Raw genomic sequence first — 20,545 nt, 5'->3', positions numbered from 1 at the left:
TTGGGGATTTTTTTATTGTAACATTTCCCCAATTTGTAAGTGCGATGATATATTTGGCCATGGACTCTGAAGCAAAATGGACCGTTTCCAGGGGGTATTACAAGCTGAGCCCCTATAGATGCAAATGATAATGCCCTGTTACTCTGCCTCACCTTCTCCCAGCCTCCCGCCAATCAGTGGCTGCCGTCAGAGCTCGTGGAAAGCAGAGAAAAGAGGCATTGCTTTAGAGTAGCAAACCCGACGCAGATTCCCTGGGAGTTGGCTGGGAGTACCTACTGAGCGAGTAGAATGCGCAGCAATGGAAAAAGGTGGCAGCAGAGAATTAGACAAATAAGCCTGACAAATGGTCAGGTGGACATATCTTGCCAACGTCTGTTTAGACACCAGCCAACCTTGCTTGGCCGCATCATAAAGGACAAAAAGAGCATATGATTTACGGATCCCTTCTATGCGAGCCACATAAGATGAGTAAGACACCCGAACCAACTGTGTCCGCCAAAAAATACCAAATCCCAGAGGAGAATCCAAGTTTGTCCGCGGTTGCCATGTGTGAGCCTGACCTTTCTAATACTGTACATGAAGGGGATCCTCCTTCCACCATTTGTGTGCCCTCTGCACAAGTCAAAATGCTGATTTAAAAATCGAGGATGCTTCTGTGGAATTGCACGAGGAGGATGAGGAGGATATTTATGTAGTTGGTGATAACAACAAGGATGATGAGGATGTTGATGATGATGAGGATGTTGATGGTGGGGATGTTTGTATAAAAACTGTAAATCAGGCAACAGTTGTTGCCATGGTGGGAAAAATCCCATTGTTACCATGCCTGGGCAAAGGACCAAAAAATCCACTTCCATTGTGTGGAATTATTTCCACCCAAATACGGACAACCTTTGCCAAGCTGTTTGTAACCATTGCCAAGTAACAGTCAGTAGAGGTAAGGACCTTAACCATCTTGGAACCTCCTCCCTGTTACGTCACTTTCAGCGCATTCATCAAATTGGAAAGGGAATTTCAAATTCTAAAATTTTATGGGGACAAAAAAACGAACAACAATCAGTCCAGTGTCACCTAGCTACTCCCTTCTATCTGGATCCAAGCGCCTGCAATCTCCACTACCAACACCTGCATCAACATCCTCATTCGTGATTGGAAGTAGTCCTGCTGCATCCAATTTCATAAGCATGACTGACTCCTCTCCTATCCGTGATTCCTCCAAAGGATCCTTGAGTGCTATGCCTGTTGCTGCTGCTGGGGGTGTATCTTCATCCCATAAAGGGACCAAGAAGACTACTACTAGTAGTAATTTAAAAAAAACAATTGACTATTAAACAGTCCTTTGATAGACACAAGACATGATCATAACATGATAATAAACAGGAGCTAAAGGGGTATGGTATAGATATAATCGCCATAGGACAAAAAAACATGATTTTGGTTTTGGTACTTACTGGTAAATCTGTTTCTCCGATTCCACAGGGGACACTTTTTTGTCTGGACACTGGAGCTACAACACTGGGGTATAGACGTGGGTCGAGAAGAGCTTGGCACGTTAAGAATCTCTAAAGATGTGACTGGCTGCTCCCCCTCTATACCCCATCAGCCCCAGTTAAAAAAAACTGAGCCCGGGAGAAGACGGAGGAAGCACAGAACCAAAGAGGAGAAGGAGAAACTAAGAAGAATTAGCACAGATGCGAACCAACCACACTGCTCGTCATACAGCAGTCACACCATAAACGACAATATATGCAGCAAGGAGTGCAGAAAAAGCCAAGTACAACAGTTACCTGTAACTGAACAGAAATAACAGGAAGCAGCACTGGGAGGATTTCAAGTGTCCCCTATGGAATCGGAGAAACAAATTTACTGGTAAGTACCAAAATCCTGTTTTCTCCTTCATCCACTAGGGGACACTGGAGCTATGACACTGGGGACAGCCCAAAGCCCCATCACAGGAGGGAGAGAGCTGAGAATCCTGCAAAACTCTACGGCCAAATCTAGCATCTGAGGTCGCAAAGGTATCAAACCAATAAAACCTTACAAAGGTATGTAGAGAGGACCAAGTAGCAGTACTACAAAGTTGAGAAGCAGAAGCTCCCCTTCACGTCACCCAACAAGAACCTACTGAGCAAGTAGAATGCGCAGCAATGGAAAAAGGCGGCGGCAGAGAATTAGACAAATAAGCCTGACAAATGGTCAGGTGGATCCATCTTACCAACGTCTGTTTAGACACTGGCCAACCTCGCTTGGCAGCATCATAAAGGACAAAAAGAGCATACGATGCACGGATCCCTTTCGTGCGAGCCACATAAATTCAGAGAACTCGCAACACATCCAGAGGGTGCGAAGCTCCTGACAAAAGTGCAGGAACCACACTTGGTAGATTTATGTGGCAGGCCGACACCAGGTACGCAGGACCGCTCAATCATCTTGAAACACCAAATAAGGAGACCTGCAGAAAGGGTGCCCAGTTCAGAAACTCATCTGGCGGAAGCAAGGGCCAGCAACAGGTTCAACTTCCAGGTAAGAAATTTCATGTCCACTTCATCCACAGGTGTAAAGAGCACGGACTGAAGAAAGTAGAGAACAAGGTTAAGATTCCCATGGGGATGTAAGTGGAATAAAGGGAGGCTGTACCTGATGGACCCCCTGAAGAAATGTCTGAACCTCTGGAAGCAGCGCCAAACGACACTGAAAGAAAACAGAGAAAGCTGAGACATCCACCTTAACCTAACCTAATTTCAGCATCCAAGCCTCTTTGTAGGAAAAGATGAAGGTAAGATAATTGGAAGAAATAAGTAGAGCAACCATGCAACTCACACCAAGACATATAGGATTTCCAAATTCTATAATAATGTGCTGAGGTGACTGACTTACGAGCCCGAATCATGGTAGGAATCACCTTCCTTGGAATGCCCCGACTTCTTAGAATGGCGTTTTCAACAGCCACGCTGTCAACCGAAGACAATTTAAGTCAGGGTGAACCAAAGGACCTTGTTGCAGAAGATCTGATCGAATGGAAGAGGCCAAGGATCATCTGCCAGGAGATCCGAGTACCAAGTTCGCGAGGCCAATCTGGAGCCATCAGGATGACTGTCATCGATTTGCGTTTGATGTGCTTAAGCACCCGTGGAATCAGCGGAAACTGAGGAATAAGGTACACCAGATCGTAAGGGCAGGGCAGAGCCATGGGATCCCTCATACTGAAGCAATACAGAGGTAGTTGGTTATTGTTCCTGAATGCCATGAGATCTATCAGCAGAACACAAGATGCTGGAAGACTTCGGGATGAAGAGCCCATTCTCCTGGATGAAGATCCTGCCGACTGAGTTAGTCTGCTTCCCAGTTGTCTACTCCCGGAATGAAGATTGCTGAGATGGCAGGACGTTTCTCTCTGCCCATCTGAGAATGTGTCTTGCCTCTCGCATTGCCATGCATCTGCGAGTCCTCCCTTGGCGATTTATGTACGCCAGGGCTGTGGTGTTGTCCGACTGGACACGAACCGGCATCCCCCGTAACAGGGGAGCAGCTGCAAGAAGAGCGTTATAGATGGTTTGCAGTTCTAGGACATTGATTGGCAAGAGAGACTCCTGGCGTGTCCAGCATCCTTGGAATTGGTTGTTCAAGTTCCCCGCATCTCTAAGAGGAGGCAATCGAGCTGCGAAGTTGCTACGGTTATAAACAAAATGGATTCTTGAATTGAATACTGTTCACCTGCTGGACTCAATGAAAAGATTATGTGGGGCGCTCTACTTTAAATCCAAATGCTATTCAGTTCAAATGCATGTGACAGGACAGTTCTGCTGATCAATTATCAAACATCGATTGTTCTCATGTTGTACCCTTTCCAGTATCTTTCTATGTGTTTCATTTCTGTGTACTTATACTTGTAGGCCATGTGTTGTGACTAATATTTATCTCTTTCACTTTATCTGCGCCTTCTGTTGCACTATGTACATCTTTATATTTGTTTTTTTACCTCTATGTCTTTGGTGAATTCTCTTGTTCCATATCTCACATGTTCAGTCTTTACCTTTTTTGTTTATGGTTGCTAGGTTACACGATCTTCTGTAGTTCCTTCATTGACACAGGTATTCATTTCCGATTTGCGGGTACTGGACATGCACAGGGACGCGGTTCTCCTTCTATTTAGGTGAGTAATACTTTATTATTTGTTTTAACTACCTTGATAAAAGAGCCGGGTGGGCTCTGAAACATCGGTTTTCAAGCAAACCTTTATTTGCATATAAGTCCCTGAGTGCCGCCTCAGTCTGTCCTAGGATTGACATAGATCTGCTATATATATATATATATATATATATATATATATGTATATATATATATGTATATATATATATATACAGTCAGGTGCATAAATATTGGGACATTGACAGAATTTTCATATTTTGGCCTCTATTCACCACCACAATGGCTTTGAAATGAAACAAACAAGATATGCTTTAACTGCAGACTTTCAGATTTAATTTAAGGGTAGTTGCATCCAAATCAGGTGAACGGTGTAGGAATTACAACGGTTTCTATATGTGCATCCCACTTTTTAAGGGGCCAAAAGTAATGGGACAAACTAAACAGTCCTAAAATTAACTTTCACTTTTTAATACTTTGTTGCAAATCCTTTGCAGGCAATTACAGCCTGAAGTCTGGAATGCATAGACATCACCAGACAGTGGGTTTCATCCCTGGTGATGCTGTGCCAGGCCTCTACTGCAAATGTCTTCAGTTCCTGCTTGTTCTTGGGGCATTTTCCCTTCAGTTTTGTCTTCATCAAGTGAAATGCATGCTCAATCGGATTCAGGCCAGGGGATTGACTTGGCCATTGCATAACATTCCACTTTTTAGCCTTAAAAAACTCTTCGGTTGCTTTTGCAGTATGCTTCGGGTCATTGTCCATTTGCACTGTGAAGCGCCGTCCAATGAGTTCTGAAGCATTTGACTGAATATGAGCATATAATATTGCCCGAAACACTTCAGAATCCATTCTGCTGTTTTTGTCAGCAGTCACATCATCAATAAATACAAGGGAACCAGTTCCATTGGCAGCCAAACATGCCCACGCCATGACACTACCACCACCATGCTTCACTGATGAGGTGGTATGTTTTGGATCATGAGCAGTTCCTTTCCTTCTCCATACTCTTCTCTTCCCATCACTCTGGTACAAGTTGATCTTTGTCTCATCTGTCCATAGGATGTTGTTCCAGAACTGTAATGGCTTTTTTAGATGTTGTTTGGCAAACTCTAATCTGGACTTCCTGTTTTTGTGGTTCACCAATGGTTTACATCTTGTGGTGAACCCTCTATATTCACTCTTGTGAAGTCTTCTCTTGATTGTTGACTTTGACACATATACACCTACCTCCTGGAGAGTGTTCTTGATTTGGCCAACTGTTGTGAAGGGGTTTTTCTTCACCAGGGAAATAATTCTTCTGTCATCCACCACGGTTGTTTTCCGTGTTCTTCAGGGTCTTTTGGTGTTGCTGAGCTCTCCGGTGCATTCTTTCTTTTTAAGAATGTTCCAAACAGTTGATTTGGCCACACCTAATGTTTTTGCTATCTCTCTGATGGGTTTGTTTTGATTTTTCAGCCTAATGATGGCTTGCATCACTGATAGTGACAGTTTCTGGGCTCAGCCGGGGATCGGCTCCCGTTTACCGCGGCGCCGGCTTCCCCTGTCATCCTGGGTGGTCGGGCAGCTTGCGCGATGGCGGGGGAGAAGCTGAGTATTCTCCCCGCATGCAGTGGCTTCCTGGTGGGCTGGTGTCCGGCATCGCAAGTCCGGACATGGGCGCCGCCATGACAGTCGGCCCATGTGACTGTATCCTTCTCCCTGATAGGTCCGTGATCAGCTGATGCTGTGCACCTGTCTAAGGGTTCCCCTGGGTATAAAACTGTTCCACAGGTTCCAGGAAATTGCCTGAACAACGGTTGTCTCCTAGCGTGCTATAGTGAGTTCCCGGTCCAGGTTCCTAACCTTCCTTGTAGCAGCAGTGTTATCATCTCTACCTGTGTGCCTTCCGTCTCTGTAACATCCGTGCAGCAGTGTATACCATCTCCACCTGTGTGCCTCCCGTCTCTGGTGAATATCCGTGCCGCAGTGTATACCATCTCTACCTGTGTGCCTCCCGTCTCTGGTGAATACCCGTGCAGCAGTGTTACCACCTTTGTTACAACCTTCCTTGTAGCAGCAGTGTTATCATCTCTACCTGTGTGCCTATACGTCTCTGGTGAATATCCGTGCAGCAGTGTATACCATCTCTACCTGTGTGCCTCCCGTCTCTGGTGAATACCCGTGCAGCAGTGTTACCACCTTTACCTGTGTGCCTATACGTCTCTGGTGAATACCCGTGCCATCCCCACCTGTATGCCTTACATCTCCAGTGAACATCCGTGCTACAACGTATACCACCTCTACCCGTGTGCCTTCTATCTCTGGTGACGTCTCAAGTAACCGTGAGTTGCTGCCCACTTGAAATCCTTATTGACATTTGATCCTCGTGTCAAGGTGTTTTTCTATACAGTGTTTTAAGGGACTGTTTGGTGCCTTGCAGGCATATCCTCGCTGGGCCACGGGTGTAGTGTCTCTATCCCTGCAGGGCTTGGGTACCTGGTCAAAGGACCGCGACCTGCTCACGTGGTGCAGCTAAGCCCATATCCCAATTGGGGAGGTCACTGGCGAACACCATCCTGTGGGTTAGACTCCGCACCTTTGCCCAGGTCTCGCCAACACTCAAGACCTGTGGATGAGGAGAACGTACATCCAGGCCCCTCGTCTCCGCTTCTTTCCCCAACTTAGGCCCACCACGTCCTCTTCTCTAGTCTCAGACGTGACAGTCAGCTCTTTGGATCTCATATTGAGAGTCGACAGCAACTGATTCCAAATGCAAATGTCACACCTAGAATCAACTCCAGACCTTTTACCTGCTTAATTGATAATGAAATAACGAGGGAATAGCCCACACCTGTCCATGAAAAAGCTTTTGAGTTGATAGTCCCATTACTTTTTGTTCCCTTAAAAAGTGGGAGGCACATATGGAAACCGTTGTAATTCCTACACCGTTCACCTGATTTGGATGTAATTACCCTCAAATTAAATCTGAAATTCTGCAGTTAAAGCACATCTTGTTTGTTTCATTTCAAAGCCATTGTGGTGGTGAATAGAGGCCAAAATATGAAAATTCTGTCAATGTCCCAATATTTATGCACCTGACTGTATATATATATTGTGATAGAAGCATTGGAGAAGTCTGGGATGGCATATATGTGTGTCCCAGATTCCAATCATATGTGTTTTAAAAAACCAGAGGAAAAGTCTGTTATGCCAAACAGACCAAAAGTGTCGGCTTTTGGTAAAAGCCGGATAATGGGTCCTGGGGGTGTGGATGTGAGAAGAGAGGGAGGGCTCCATCCACAGGCCATTCCAGGTGTTGGGCCTTTCAGTCTGAGAGCAGGCTGATTAGTAGTTGCACCTGGAAGTGGCTCAGATAAGCTGTGTTGGGCTTTGGTTCAGTGTCTCACATACGATGGGAGAACAGACACTGAGGTTTGTTCAGAGACACTGTGATATTTGAAAGTACTGTGTTTGTGGTAAGGCAGTAGGCCCTGCCACTAGTAGAGAGGGAATAACCTGTGTAGTTAGTGCCCAGACGGGCTAGGATTTATTTTTATGTTTTGTTTATTTTGTTGTTTATATTGCACAATAAAACTGTTTCCGACAAGTTTGCACGAAAAACCCTGGACTGGTGTGCTGTTTCCTGGCTGCTGTGTGTAAGGAGGTGTCCATCTACCCCAGGATAGGGACCCCCTACCCCAACTATATCACAAGATAATTTATATATATATATATATATATATACATATGTAGAAAAAAAGGGGGGGTAGCACTCACCAGTCACATGCACAGAAGCGGAGACGAGGGGCCTGGATGTACGTTCTCCTCATCCACAGGTCTTGAGTGTTGGCGAGACCTGGGCAAAGGTGCGGAGTCTAACCCACAGGATGGTGTTCGCCAGTGACCTCCCCATTCCATGTCCATGCACAGAACCGAAACGTCGGATTTTGAAATGTTGTAACATTTTTACTGAGATATAATAAAGAGATGTTTTTAAGAAGACTGGTGAGTGCTACCCCCCCTTTTTTTCTACTTTTGCATGAAGAGGATTATTGTGATCCCATATGGGTGTGTCACCCCAGCAATTTATTATTGAAGACGAGAGTGTGGACCTTTTTGGACTATATATATATATATATATATATATACACACAAAAAAAAGAGAATCGCACTACACTGTTGTATTCAATGTAGGTGCAAGGCCAGTCCAATAAATATCCATATCCATCCACTGTTCAACGCTCCAACAGGGGCTCAAGCACAGATGAGGCCAGTACTCTTTCTCCAAAACATCATATTTAATAGTAATAGTCTGTATAGATACATTGCATGGCAGCATGTATGGCAATGAATTCAGCATATCATACATTACTTGAACCAAATTGGTCAGCCTAACTGGGGTCCCAAGTCATTCCCAGTGCATAATCCCAACAGCTGTTTTGGTTAGTACCGTCGTCAGGGGAAAAGCCAAATGTAAAATACATGTACAACCTATAAGTACCCACATCAATCAATCACAATCCCGCTCACCTGTCAGGTCAAAAGCAGTGAGCTCACATCGTAGCTACCAGAGCAGCGTGCAGCCGCTGTACACGCGGTCCAACTCCGATGACGTCAGCCGGTCACACCGCCCCACCGTCATCAGCTTCCACGTGACCAAACAGCCGCACCACCTGACCAGCGCTCACGTGGCATCCCCTCCATGAACGACAGGCCCGCGTGTGTCCGCCGTCACAGCAGTCAGCTACCAATAAAATCAGTAGCGTCTGCGTGACTAGGCAACAGCACTGCTAGCCAAGTGGCCGTGTAAGGGCATAGCATCACCATGGTGACCCATTTGTAAACATTAATCATACTTTAAAAAACAGCGTATTTCTGACACAAATTATTCTACAACCGACCATTAGATCATACAAAAATAACAACACTCTGTGTCTACCCACTGTATCCCTGTGCATTAGGAGGCATAGTATCCCAAAACAGCCTAACCAATAGGAAAATGCCATATATATGTAACCAGGTCACACAATACACAAACTGGGTCAATACAATAAATAACATCAATACACAAATGGAGTCATGCGTCACCAGAAAATTGACATACATACATATAACAACAAATACATATGAAAGAAAAAGAAAAACATAAATATTATTAAACATCAAATACAATTTTTATATCATGTATCTAATGAACTGGGTCCATATATGCAAACATAGTGCCAATCAATCTATAGATACGATGTAAACAACAACTCCTCATTAAGGCCATCTGGTACCATTGCTTTGAGAAGGTAAATCCACCAACATTCTTATTTAAGAAGCAACTTATTTCTGTCACCACCACGACGTAATGGTGGAACATGGTCCAGGGGCATAAAGACAAAATCACTGATATTATGTCCATACTGGGCAAAGTGTCTAGCCACAGGTTGAGTGCTTGGATCCACAATAGTGGTCGCCTTTTTAATCGACGATCTTTCCTTGACCATATGTATAGTCTTGCCCACATACAACTTTTTGCAAGGGCACATTATTAGGTAGGCCACAAATTGTTGTTTGTATTGCACAATAAAACTGGTTCTGACCGGCTTGCACGAAAAACCCTGGACTGGTGTGCTGTTTCCTGGCTGCTGTGTGTAAGGAGGTGTCCATCTACCCCAGGAGAGGGACCCCCTACCCCGACTATATCACAAGATATATATATATATATACCATTGTCATCCCCGACATGGCAGAATTGTTGCACCAGAAGTGACATCGTTCAGTCCGGCCCTGGGACCATAGCAACCTGTGTAAAACAAATTTGGACCATGAAACAATGTCCATGGAAATAGATAACACAATAAAGTGTACATAGTGCTATGCAGCGAATCATAAGTAAACATTATACATACAATGTGTACAATAAAATAGACTACATATACCAAATACATACCTCCCAACTTTTGTACTTTTCGAAGAGGTACACTTCGCGTGCCCGAAGAGGGGGCGGGGCTTCACTGGAGGGGTCGTGGTCTCTCAGAACACTCTCCAAGATGCTGGGCAGCCCCCAGGGGCTCTCCTTACACAGGTGAACAGATGCCATGCGCACATACTCTTGTATGTGCTCTCCCCAACTTCCCCCCCACCGTGGGACACTGCAGCCCGCAGGTGGGGCAACGGGACAGTCCCAGAAAAACGGGACTGTCCCGCTGAATGTGGGACAGTTGGGAGGTATGCAAATCATCCTGGTAAACACTCAATAAAAACCATAATGTGAAGTGAGAAAAATACTCAATGAATACAGACAAAAAAGTGGACAAAACTAAGTATAAAAAGTAAACCCTGGATCTTACTTATTAAAATTTGTATAAATCAGAATATCGTCAGTGCATCACACTGAAAAAAAGAAATATCTATACAATACCACCATCTAGTGGTCAAAAAGATAAATAACCAACTATTGCCATAGACAAAACCTTAGAATCCTATCTTATGGAAATATCACCACAGGAAGTATAGATGAGCGAACTGCCAGATCCGAGGCGAGAACCGAGCTATGCTCTGGTTTTCCCGCCTGACTCAGATCTCAAAACAAGGCAAAACGTCAGCCTCTCGCTGCTGGATTCTCGCGGGTTTTGGATTCTATAAAGGTCCCAGTGATCGGCACCATTTTCATTCCGGGTGTGGATGGTGAACTGAACAGAAGTGCTGCTGTCACTGTCTGTGTCAGTGTGTTGTCCAACTTGTCCTGTTGGGGTCAGGGGCTGAAGGCTGCTGCTGTGTTGTCCATAAGGGGGCTGGGGCTGTCGTATATAAAGGGGGGCTTCAGTGGGTGCTGCAGCTGCTGTCACTTGTCCTGTCAATCAAGGGATTGCTGCTATGTTATACATAAGGACTGCTGCTGTGTTGTTGTCCTGTCCATCAAGGGGCTAGGGCTGCAGTCCATAAAGGGGTGCTATGTATTCCAGGGGGGGGGCTCTGTCAATCAGGGGTGCTCTTCCCCAGTGTAAAAAAAAATTAAAAGTGCATTTTTTTGTGTGTATGTATGCGGTAGCTGCGCTATTATTGTTTAGTCACACTGCCGACCAGACCGCAGTTTATCGTCCACATATTTATGATTCTGCACTGCAGGTGGTCTGTCCACACGTAGCAGGGTTGCTTTGTTGTCCATAAAGAAGGAGTGCTGTCTGTGTTGTTCATCAAGGGGCTGCTGCCTCGTTCAGGGGACCTCATCCCCAGTGTAAACAAAATAAAAGTGAAATAAAATTATCATTCCTCAAACAATAAAAAAAAAAATTTTTTTTTCTTTTTGTGTGTGTTTTAGCAACTTAGCTGCGCTGTTATTGTTCGGTGACACTGCCAGCCAGACCGCAGTTTATCATCCACGTATTGTGACACTATAAGTCATAGCGCAGTGTGTTATTCTTATTCAGAAAAACTATTATGACACTGTAAGTGGAAGCACAGTGTTTTACTCATAAAAGATCTTGTGACACTATAAGTGGTAGCGCAGTGTAATATTTAACTTCACTTCTCTCAATTGTGAATAAATGATTAATCTACACGCCGACTACAAGACCAGAACAAAGAGCTAAAAGCATGCATTATATAGAAAAATAATGACATCACTGTAAGTGGTAACGCAGTATGTTATTCTTTTCTTATTCATAAAAAATTTTCTGACACTGTAGGTCATTGATACCACAGTGTAATATTTAAAATTGGTACAAATTGACGTGTGTGCTGTACCCCACTTCATTCGTGTTTGTTGATATGGAGAACGATCAGTTGAGAGGAGAGCAGGAACCACATACTAGTGCTGGAGCTGCTGCCAGTGCCACCAGTCATGACAATACTAGTCCATCTACATCATCTACTAAAGCTGATGCCCAAGAGCATACAAGGCTTAAGTCAGGGCATCTAAAATCAAGAACCAATCTTTTACAGCGGTACAGATAAGAACATCAAAGGGAAAGAAAGAAAATTGGCAATATGCCTTTCACCGCACAAAGTGGCAAGGAAAGGCTAAAACCTTGGCCTTTATTTATGACTGGTGATTCTGCCTCTTATAATGATGTAAGTACAAGTGAACATGCTGACATAGAAATCGTGGATGCTTCTGTGGAAGTGCACCAGGATGAGCAGGATATTTGTGTAGCTGACGCTAATAAGGATGTTGTTGATGAGGATGTTGTTTGTGTAAATCAGGTCCCAGTGGTAGAAACAGTTGTTACCCACGATAAGGAAAAGCCCTTTGTCATGCCTGGGCACAAGACATAAAAATCCACTTCTTATGTGTGGAATTATATCTACCCAAATCCGGACAACAATGGTCAAGCCATCTGTACCCTTTGTAAAGCCAGAGTAAGTACAGGTAGGAACCTTAACCATCTAGGAATCTCCTCCCTGTTGCGTCATCTGCAGCGCATCCATCCAAAAAGTTTTTTTAGAATTCAGGAACTTTGCCTAAAAAATTACCAACAAGCAGTGCAGCGTCAGCTAGCTTCCTTTTCTCTGGTAGATCCAAGCACCTGCCATCTTCACCACCAACACCTTCATCAACAATATCAATCATGAAGCGATTGGTGTGTTTGGGCCCCCACAAAACAAGCTACCAATTGGCAGCTGACATTGCTGGCTATGATCTCTACGTGCACAAACTGGCTTCACAGAGGCAAGATGTTGTCGTCATCATCATCCAATTTCTCACCCTCATCTTAACACAATATTAATTTGTCCCCACCGGAATCCACCATTGCAGGTGCCTATGTCATTTTTGGATGTAATTGGCATAGAATTTGTAGTTCATTTTGATGGACCTCATCTTTTCCACACTTTGAGGAAGTAGCCTCCAATGCCAATTGCTGACAAGGTTCCTGGCTGTGCTGAAAACCCTTTCTGAGTAAACACTGGAGGGTGGACAGCTCAAGTAAAGCAAAAGCTAGTTTGTGCAAGTGCCTCCAAATTGCCTTTTTCTTCCTGCCAGTAGTTAAACGGGCTGTCTGACATGCCTATTTGGATGCTATCATAAAAAAATGTAAAATAGTCCTCAACCATTCTTTGAATGGTGACCGCATCAGATGGAGTAATTGTAGAGGTCTCATTAATTGCAGGCAATTCTTTTAGACCCAACCAGATGTCAAAACTTGGTTGTGTTGACTTATCTGCATCACCAGTGGGTCTTTTGGGAAAGTATAGTTTTTTCTCGGCAGATGCACTTGCTGGAGAAACTGAAGAAGAAGCCATCGCTGCATCATGTGCGACTTGAGCTGACAATTTGCTTACCAACAGCTCTTTGCATCTCTTCAGATCTGTGTCCGTTGGGAAGAAAGACACAATGTATGACTTAAACCTTAAATCTTGCGTTTGCTCTGTTCAGCTTGTCCACATATCTGTGGTTAAGTGGACAGTGGGTACAACAGTATTTTGGAGGCCACTAAATAAGTTTTTTTTTTTTAACGTCCCTGTACAGGTTGGGAATTGCTTTTCTAGTGAAGTGGAATCTAGATGGGATTTGGTAGCGGGGACACAGGACCTCAATTAACTGTCTAAAACTCACTGCATTATTGGCAGATATTGGACGCACATCTAATACCAGCATAGATGTTATGGTGTCAGTGATTCGCTGTGCAACTGGGTGACTGTTGTCATACTTGCTTCCCCTTGCAAAGGATTGTTTAACAGTCAATTGTTTTTTTTAAAGTACTACTAGTAGTCTTCCTGGTCCCCTTCTGGGATGAAAATCCACTCCCAGCAGCAGCAGGCAAAGCACTCAAAGATTCTTCTGGGGCAAGGACTGATGTGAATGATTTAAATATTTTTTTGTAAATGCCTCCCCTCCTCCCCTCTCTACCTTCCTCATAAATTTGCTTCAGAATAAAAAAAATAATAAAATTTACTACCAATCAACCCTTCCTGTCCCTGCCTTCAACTACATACATACTGCATCTTCCACAGGCCTCTTGATTAATGAAAACACACGTTTCCTTATGTGCCATGTTGGAATTTGAACTGCCACGTGTTTATGCCGCCCACTGCTGCCGCTTAGCTTAGTCAGCCAGCTAGCTTGGTGCAAATTTTGGGTCTAAACCGGATTACAATATGGTGAGATGTGAGGTATTCAAAATTGACTGGAAACAAGTGGAAATTAATGTTAGTGAGGTTAATAATACCGTAGAAACAAAAAAAGCCATTATTAAGTGATTTTAGCAGTTTTTATAATTTTTTTTTTAAAATACAGATCCAAAACTAAAACCAAAGCACGCAAGGGCGGTTTGTCAAAACCAATCCAGATCCAAAACATGGAGGAGATACAGATCCAAAACAAAAAACAAAAACAAAACACGGGGGTCGGCGCACATCCCTAATAGGAAGACATCAAATGAAGTTAATTAAACCAAGGGACTCATTTAGACCACGTGGGGCCAACAAATCCAGAAGGAAAATCCATCTAGACTTGAGTTGTAGCAGCTTCTTGGAAACTGGTATGGAAACTGGTACGTGGTCTATAATTTTATATTTTCAGGTTGCCATGCTGTGCTGGAATAGAGCAAAATGTCAGGCCACTGGCTGTTCACTGGCGCCCGACTGTAACGCCACCCTTATGGCCGAACGGTGCTGTGCCATCCTGATTTTAAATTGGCTCTCCGACTTTCCAATGTAGTACAAGCAGGGTTGGCTCTTGGCATGTCCGACCAGTGCGGTCGAACAGCGGCGCCACTCCATAGAGGGGCACTCCTCCCAACCATCCTGATTTTCAGTGGGACAGTCCCGTTTTTCGGGCACTGCCCGCTTTTCCATCTGTGGGCCAAAGTGTCATGCCAGTGCTCAGGAGGTTGGGCACCCCCACCGCTGCAGCTGTGCCAGCCCCAGAGAAGAATAATGGACGTGCACGGCATTTCATTCATGCAGGGAGAGGGCTGGGGGCAGCCCAGCTATTGAAGGAGTGCTGGGGATGCCCCCAGCCTGACGCCTCCAAGTAGCATAATTTAGTGGGGTGCTATGGTAATTAGGCCACACACCCTTTTTGGTTGCAGGGTGGCAGGGCGTCAGACGCCCTCTCTGCACAGGGCGTGGCAACACCTGGAGCCGGCCCTGAGTACAAGCCACAAGGGCAAAAAGCACATAGACAACATAACTTGTACTACATGTCAGTGGCCATCTCATCTGAAATCTCCTGCCCGAATATGGATGTGTATATATATATATATATATATATATATACATATAAATGTTAAAAATCAAAGCACATAAATATACATGTATACAGGCTAATATAAAGCCTGTATACACGTCAATCACTTTAGACATTCTGGAGATACACTTACCCGTCAGCGGTCACCTCAAAGTAGGGACGGAGACTGTTCGGAAGCGCATGACTTAGCATGCGCAGTAGCAGTAACAGAAGGTATTGTTTTTTCGGAAACCGATAACAATGCTTTCTGTAACATTGCTGGGACAGCGTGTTACCGCAACTGCTAGCCCTGCTCAAAATAATGCTGAATAGCAGCCATAAATATTTATAATTGATAAAAAATCGTGACAATGTTTCCCGATAATATTCTTGGCAACAATGGCACTATTGCTGAATAGTCCCTTATGTGATGTATGTTGTGGAGGCAATACAATAGCAAAATATATTGTTTATTTGTGTAATTTTTAGACGTGTTTTAATGCCTGAACTGCAGTTAATTTATGTTTGTACAATAAATTGTTATTAATCAACAGCTTTTGGTTATTTGAGTGTTGATAGTGATACTAGTACAATTAATTCTGTACTGTACTAGCAAATTCTCAAAAGAGAATGTCAGGATATTTGCCCGTGAGTTGAACTTTAACAGGATATGGGACATACAGCATAATCCAAAACGATACATCCCATTATAAAGTACTATACACTATAATAGTTTTAACTTTTATAGTATACTAGAGAAGTGATGAATGGTTAGAGAACTATTACATTTTCCATAAATGTTTGGCACTTGCAATAAATGTTTCATTGCTACTGTACATATATTTTTATTTTCAAGATAAAAGAAAGTAAAAAATATAGTACAGAAATGTAAAAAATTTTAGTTTTCAATATACGTGTCAGTATGGACTTTCAGGGCTAGGCAGACAATAGAAATAGGAAAAAAAACAAACAAATCAAGTTGACACATTCAGGCTGATTCGGAGTAGAACACTTTTTGGGTAAGGCTGAGGGCACAAGAATCCGCTTATGGCAACCGAATATTCATGCATCTGCATGTGGAAGTCCATTCGCAGCCAGGACTCCGTCATTGTATGTAAGCCTTGTCCGCCACATAAGCAGTAAGCAATTTCTTTCTATGGTGCAGGTGCAATATGCAGATATTGGTGAGATCAATCTGTATTTCCACATTCATACAACTCTGAATCCGGCCCAATCAGTGGCTTAAAAAGCCAAACCTGAAAAATGACTACATTGTGTTATAAAAGCAATAATTTAAGGTCATGAAGCTGTGAGAAAAGGACTTTCAATTAGAATGCCCTTTATCAAGGTTGGCACTGTAGAGGGTGTAGACAGGTCCGGCGACAGGGGGGAACTAGGGGCACAGCTGTGACGGGTCCCGAGGTTGTAGGGGGCCCACATATAATACTTCCCTTGATCAGTGCCTGTGCTCCTGCATGATCTGGAGGGCACAGCAGGTATTTACCGTCCGAGTCTGTATGGGGAGACTTTGAAGGAATGTATTTTGTTTTTTATCGTGGTGCATCGCGTGACGTCATGAAGTCAGCCAGTGCCGCACTGGCACTGCTAGCAGACAGAAGAACTGTGGCATGGTAAGTGTTGGATGCTGGACTTTGGGGTGTTTTTTGAAGGGCCTATTGTGTGCTGCTGCAGGAGGTGTGCTCAGCATGGTGGGGATGTGGCTACTGATATAGGGGTGTGGTCTTCACAAGGGGTGTGGTCTGTGCCGTTCCAGGCGCCCTGCTAGCCAGATGCAGGAGCTATGGGGCTGTGACGATGCCGCCCACAGGGCTCTCTGCCCTGTGCGACGGCACCACCTGCACCGCCCTCCTTACGGTGCTGGCTAGAAGGAATATAAATTAGTGTTAGTGCAGGAGTTTAATCATTTTTATTACACATATAACAAAAAAGTATATAGTATGGAACTCGATCCCAAGTATTTATTTAGGCTTGCCAAATTATCCCTTTAATTTGGGACACATACAAATTACACAGGTTCTGTGGCTGATTGACTTTTCACCTGGTTTTACTCAGCCACAGAACTTGTGTAAGTCACATGTGTCCCGAATTAAAGAGATGATATGGCAAGCCTAATAATATATATGTGTTTATGCATGTGCTTGAAAAATTGGAAATCCTTAGCGATTAAATGCACAAATATATCTTCAACAATTCAATAGTAAATCATATAAAACAAATGTGAACACACTCCCTTCTTTAAAAAAGTGTGGCTGCCATCAGCAAGGATCCAGTCCAGGATCAAAATCTAGAAACAACAGAAGAGGACAATGGCCCTCATTCAGAGCCGTACGCTCTGAGCAGAGCGCACGCTCTGAATGAGGGCCGCCCTCCATTAAAATGGAGCGTCCTCCTGGACGCTCGTATAGCTGTGGGTAACCACCCACAGCCTATACGAGCGTGCAGTTTGATGGCCGCGATGGTCGTGACCATCGCGACCATCGAAACTGCGAGCCGGAGCCTGCGGTTGAGGTTTTCAACCGCAAGCTCCGGAGTGATTTTGGCTCTATCAGAGCCAAAATCACTCCCACTGACATCACTAGTGATGTCAGTGGGCCGGCTTCTGACGGGAGGCGTTCCCTTAGGAACGCCCCCGTCATGGAGGCACGCCCCCGGCACGCCCACCAAAGGGGGCGTGCTGTCAATCAACATTGACAGCACGCCCCCTTTGATCAGACACAACGAGCGAAGGAAAGTCCTTCGCTCGTCACGTCTGGCGCATGCGCACGACGGAGCTCCCTCCGTCGTGCGCATGCTCAGTGCAGAACATCGACCCACTTGCGAGCGGACAGCCGCTCGCGAGTGGGTCTGAATCAGGGCCAATTTGACAAATGGTGCAGTATGCAGCTGACAATGTGTGTATGTTAGTCCTATCATAGTCCATAACACAGCAGGCTATATCCTGATTTCATGCCTATATAATTATAAATTATATAAATATATATATAAATATATATATATATATATATATATATATATAAAGCACTAATCCACGGCACTCACCATTCCTAGATTTGGGGTGCAATATGGTATGTGACCACATTGTTTAAATAGAAATCACAGGGGCTCTGCACTCACCATAATAACTAACAGTAATAATAATAAGCATAATAAACAGTGGTTTTTTGGTTCATGAATTGATCAATGCATTTAAGCTTGCAGCCCCCTGTCACGGGACCCCACTTTACTGCAAGTCCCTACTCTATTGCTCAGAATTATAACATGGACATAGCCATCACATTAGTGTTAAACTCAGGGTATGCTATCAAGGTTTAAAGCTCACAGCAACTTTGCTTTTAAATGTGAGACAGTTACCAAGCACACCTGTTGCAAGGCACCTAGGAACAGGGGCTGCAAGCTTAAATGCATTGATCAATTCATGAACCAAAACCCCACTGTTTATTATGTTTATTATTATTATTGTTAGTTAATTCCTTGGATGACATTTCTAAAAAAGACAGGACATCATAATTTTCAGAAAAGTCAGTAAGTACACCACCCTGTGGGAACAGTTAAGGTGCATACACAGTAGACGATTCGCTGCATGAGCGATATCGTCTAGTGTATGTGTGTCCCTGGCAGGTGTGTGCTCAATGTTGTTAACGACATTGAGCACAAACACTGAACGATATCAAGAGCGATATCGTTCAGTGCTGGGCTCCCTCCCTCATTCCCAAACATGCAACAACCTGACAATATTGTCAGGTTGGCCTGCATGTTCGGGCGATGAACGACAAAGACCAACAACCTGCGGGACCACGCATCGTTGGTTATCGTTCATCGTTTTTGCATACAAACTGGATGATATAGTGAATGACTGAACAATAACGATATTGTTATCATTCAGTCGTCCAAAATATCGGCAAGTGTGTACGCACGTTTAGGCATTACACTTAATCCAGATAAGATCCTCCAAATTATTTGTTTGGTATGCTTTTTTTATCTTGTATTATCATCAAATTGCCTTTTAAAAAAAACTAAAGCCTGGTGCCATGTTCTTCTTTTTATCTCCTTTTCTGAGAAAATGGCACAGAAAGTAATCCTTATCCAAAGCTACAATTATCAATTTATTAGGTCCATGTCTAGTAGATTGTTTTTCTTAACTTGTTTTCCCCTCCCCGGGTCACTGGTTCTTTTCCCAGGTCTCAATGTCTGTCTCTTTCCCTTTCTCCCCTGATTTTTGTCTATCTACTGACCTCCCCTTCCTTCATCTACCTCACTGCAGGTCCCCATGGAGGCTGCTGTTTGGAATAGTCACTATCTGGTCTGTGTGCAGTAATATTGGTGGATGACAAGTGATCTAGGGAATGTATTAGCCTCCGATTTTGAAAAAGTTTTTGGAGAGTTTCCGGCCAGTTTCAAATATCTGTTTGTAAGAGAATGTGACTAGATGTAAAGTCACCAGAAATCCACCAAAATCAATCTCGACTGTTTACAAGTCACCATACTGATATTTTAAACGTTAAACATGCAAGTCGTCAAATGAATAGCCTTTGACATGTACACTTGCAGGAAATACCCCTGAAAACATCCCCCTAAAAAGAGGTCTCTGGCCGGCAAGATTGCATTATTTTGAGGTATCTGTCCAGGCAGAAAAATAATGAAGAGCCATGTTTGATGTAGTGGCTAGCATTAATCCCTTCCAACCCTGAATTCAATTCCTGACCAAGGCTCTATCTGTGTGGAGTGTGTATGCTCTCCCCGTGGTTGGGTGGGTTTCCTCTGGGTGCTCTAGTTTCTTTCCACACTCCAAAAATATACTGGTAGGTTAACTGGCTTCTGACAAAAATCAACGCTAGTGTGCATATGTCCATGTGGTAGCAGGGATGTTTTAAGAGAGGAGGGCTTGTGTGCAGCCTCTGTTTGGGCCCCCTCCTCTCTGTCAGCGCAGTAGATTCTGGCCTCATGCCAGAATCTACTGCGCATGCATGGGTCTCCGGGAAATGGCACCTGTGCCTTTTTTCCCGGGGGACATCTTTTCTGCGCAAGTCACCAGGAAAATGTCCACTGTAATTTTCCCTGTGATTTTTTGAGCCACAACCAATGTACAAGGTACTGCCCAAATTCCCTTGTGGAGATCTCGTGAAAACCACTGATGCGCTAGACTGCGCTCCTCCAATTCATGGTAATAACAATCTTAGGGGTCAATTCAATTACCTGCGAGGGGGGGCATGTTGCCTTTGTAGCAGTTTGAAAATGCC

Source organism: Taudactylus pleione, unplaced genomic scaffold (genome assembly GCF_031769625.1).
Source record: "Taudactylus pleione unplaced genomic scaffold, aTauple2 ptg000095l, whole genome shotgun sequence".
Taxonomy (NCBI): Eukaryota; Metazoa; Chordata; class Amphibia; order Anura; family Myobatrachidae; genus Taudactylus; species Taudactylus pleione.
This window is presented reverse-complemented; position numbering follows the sequence as displayed.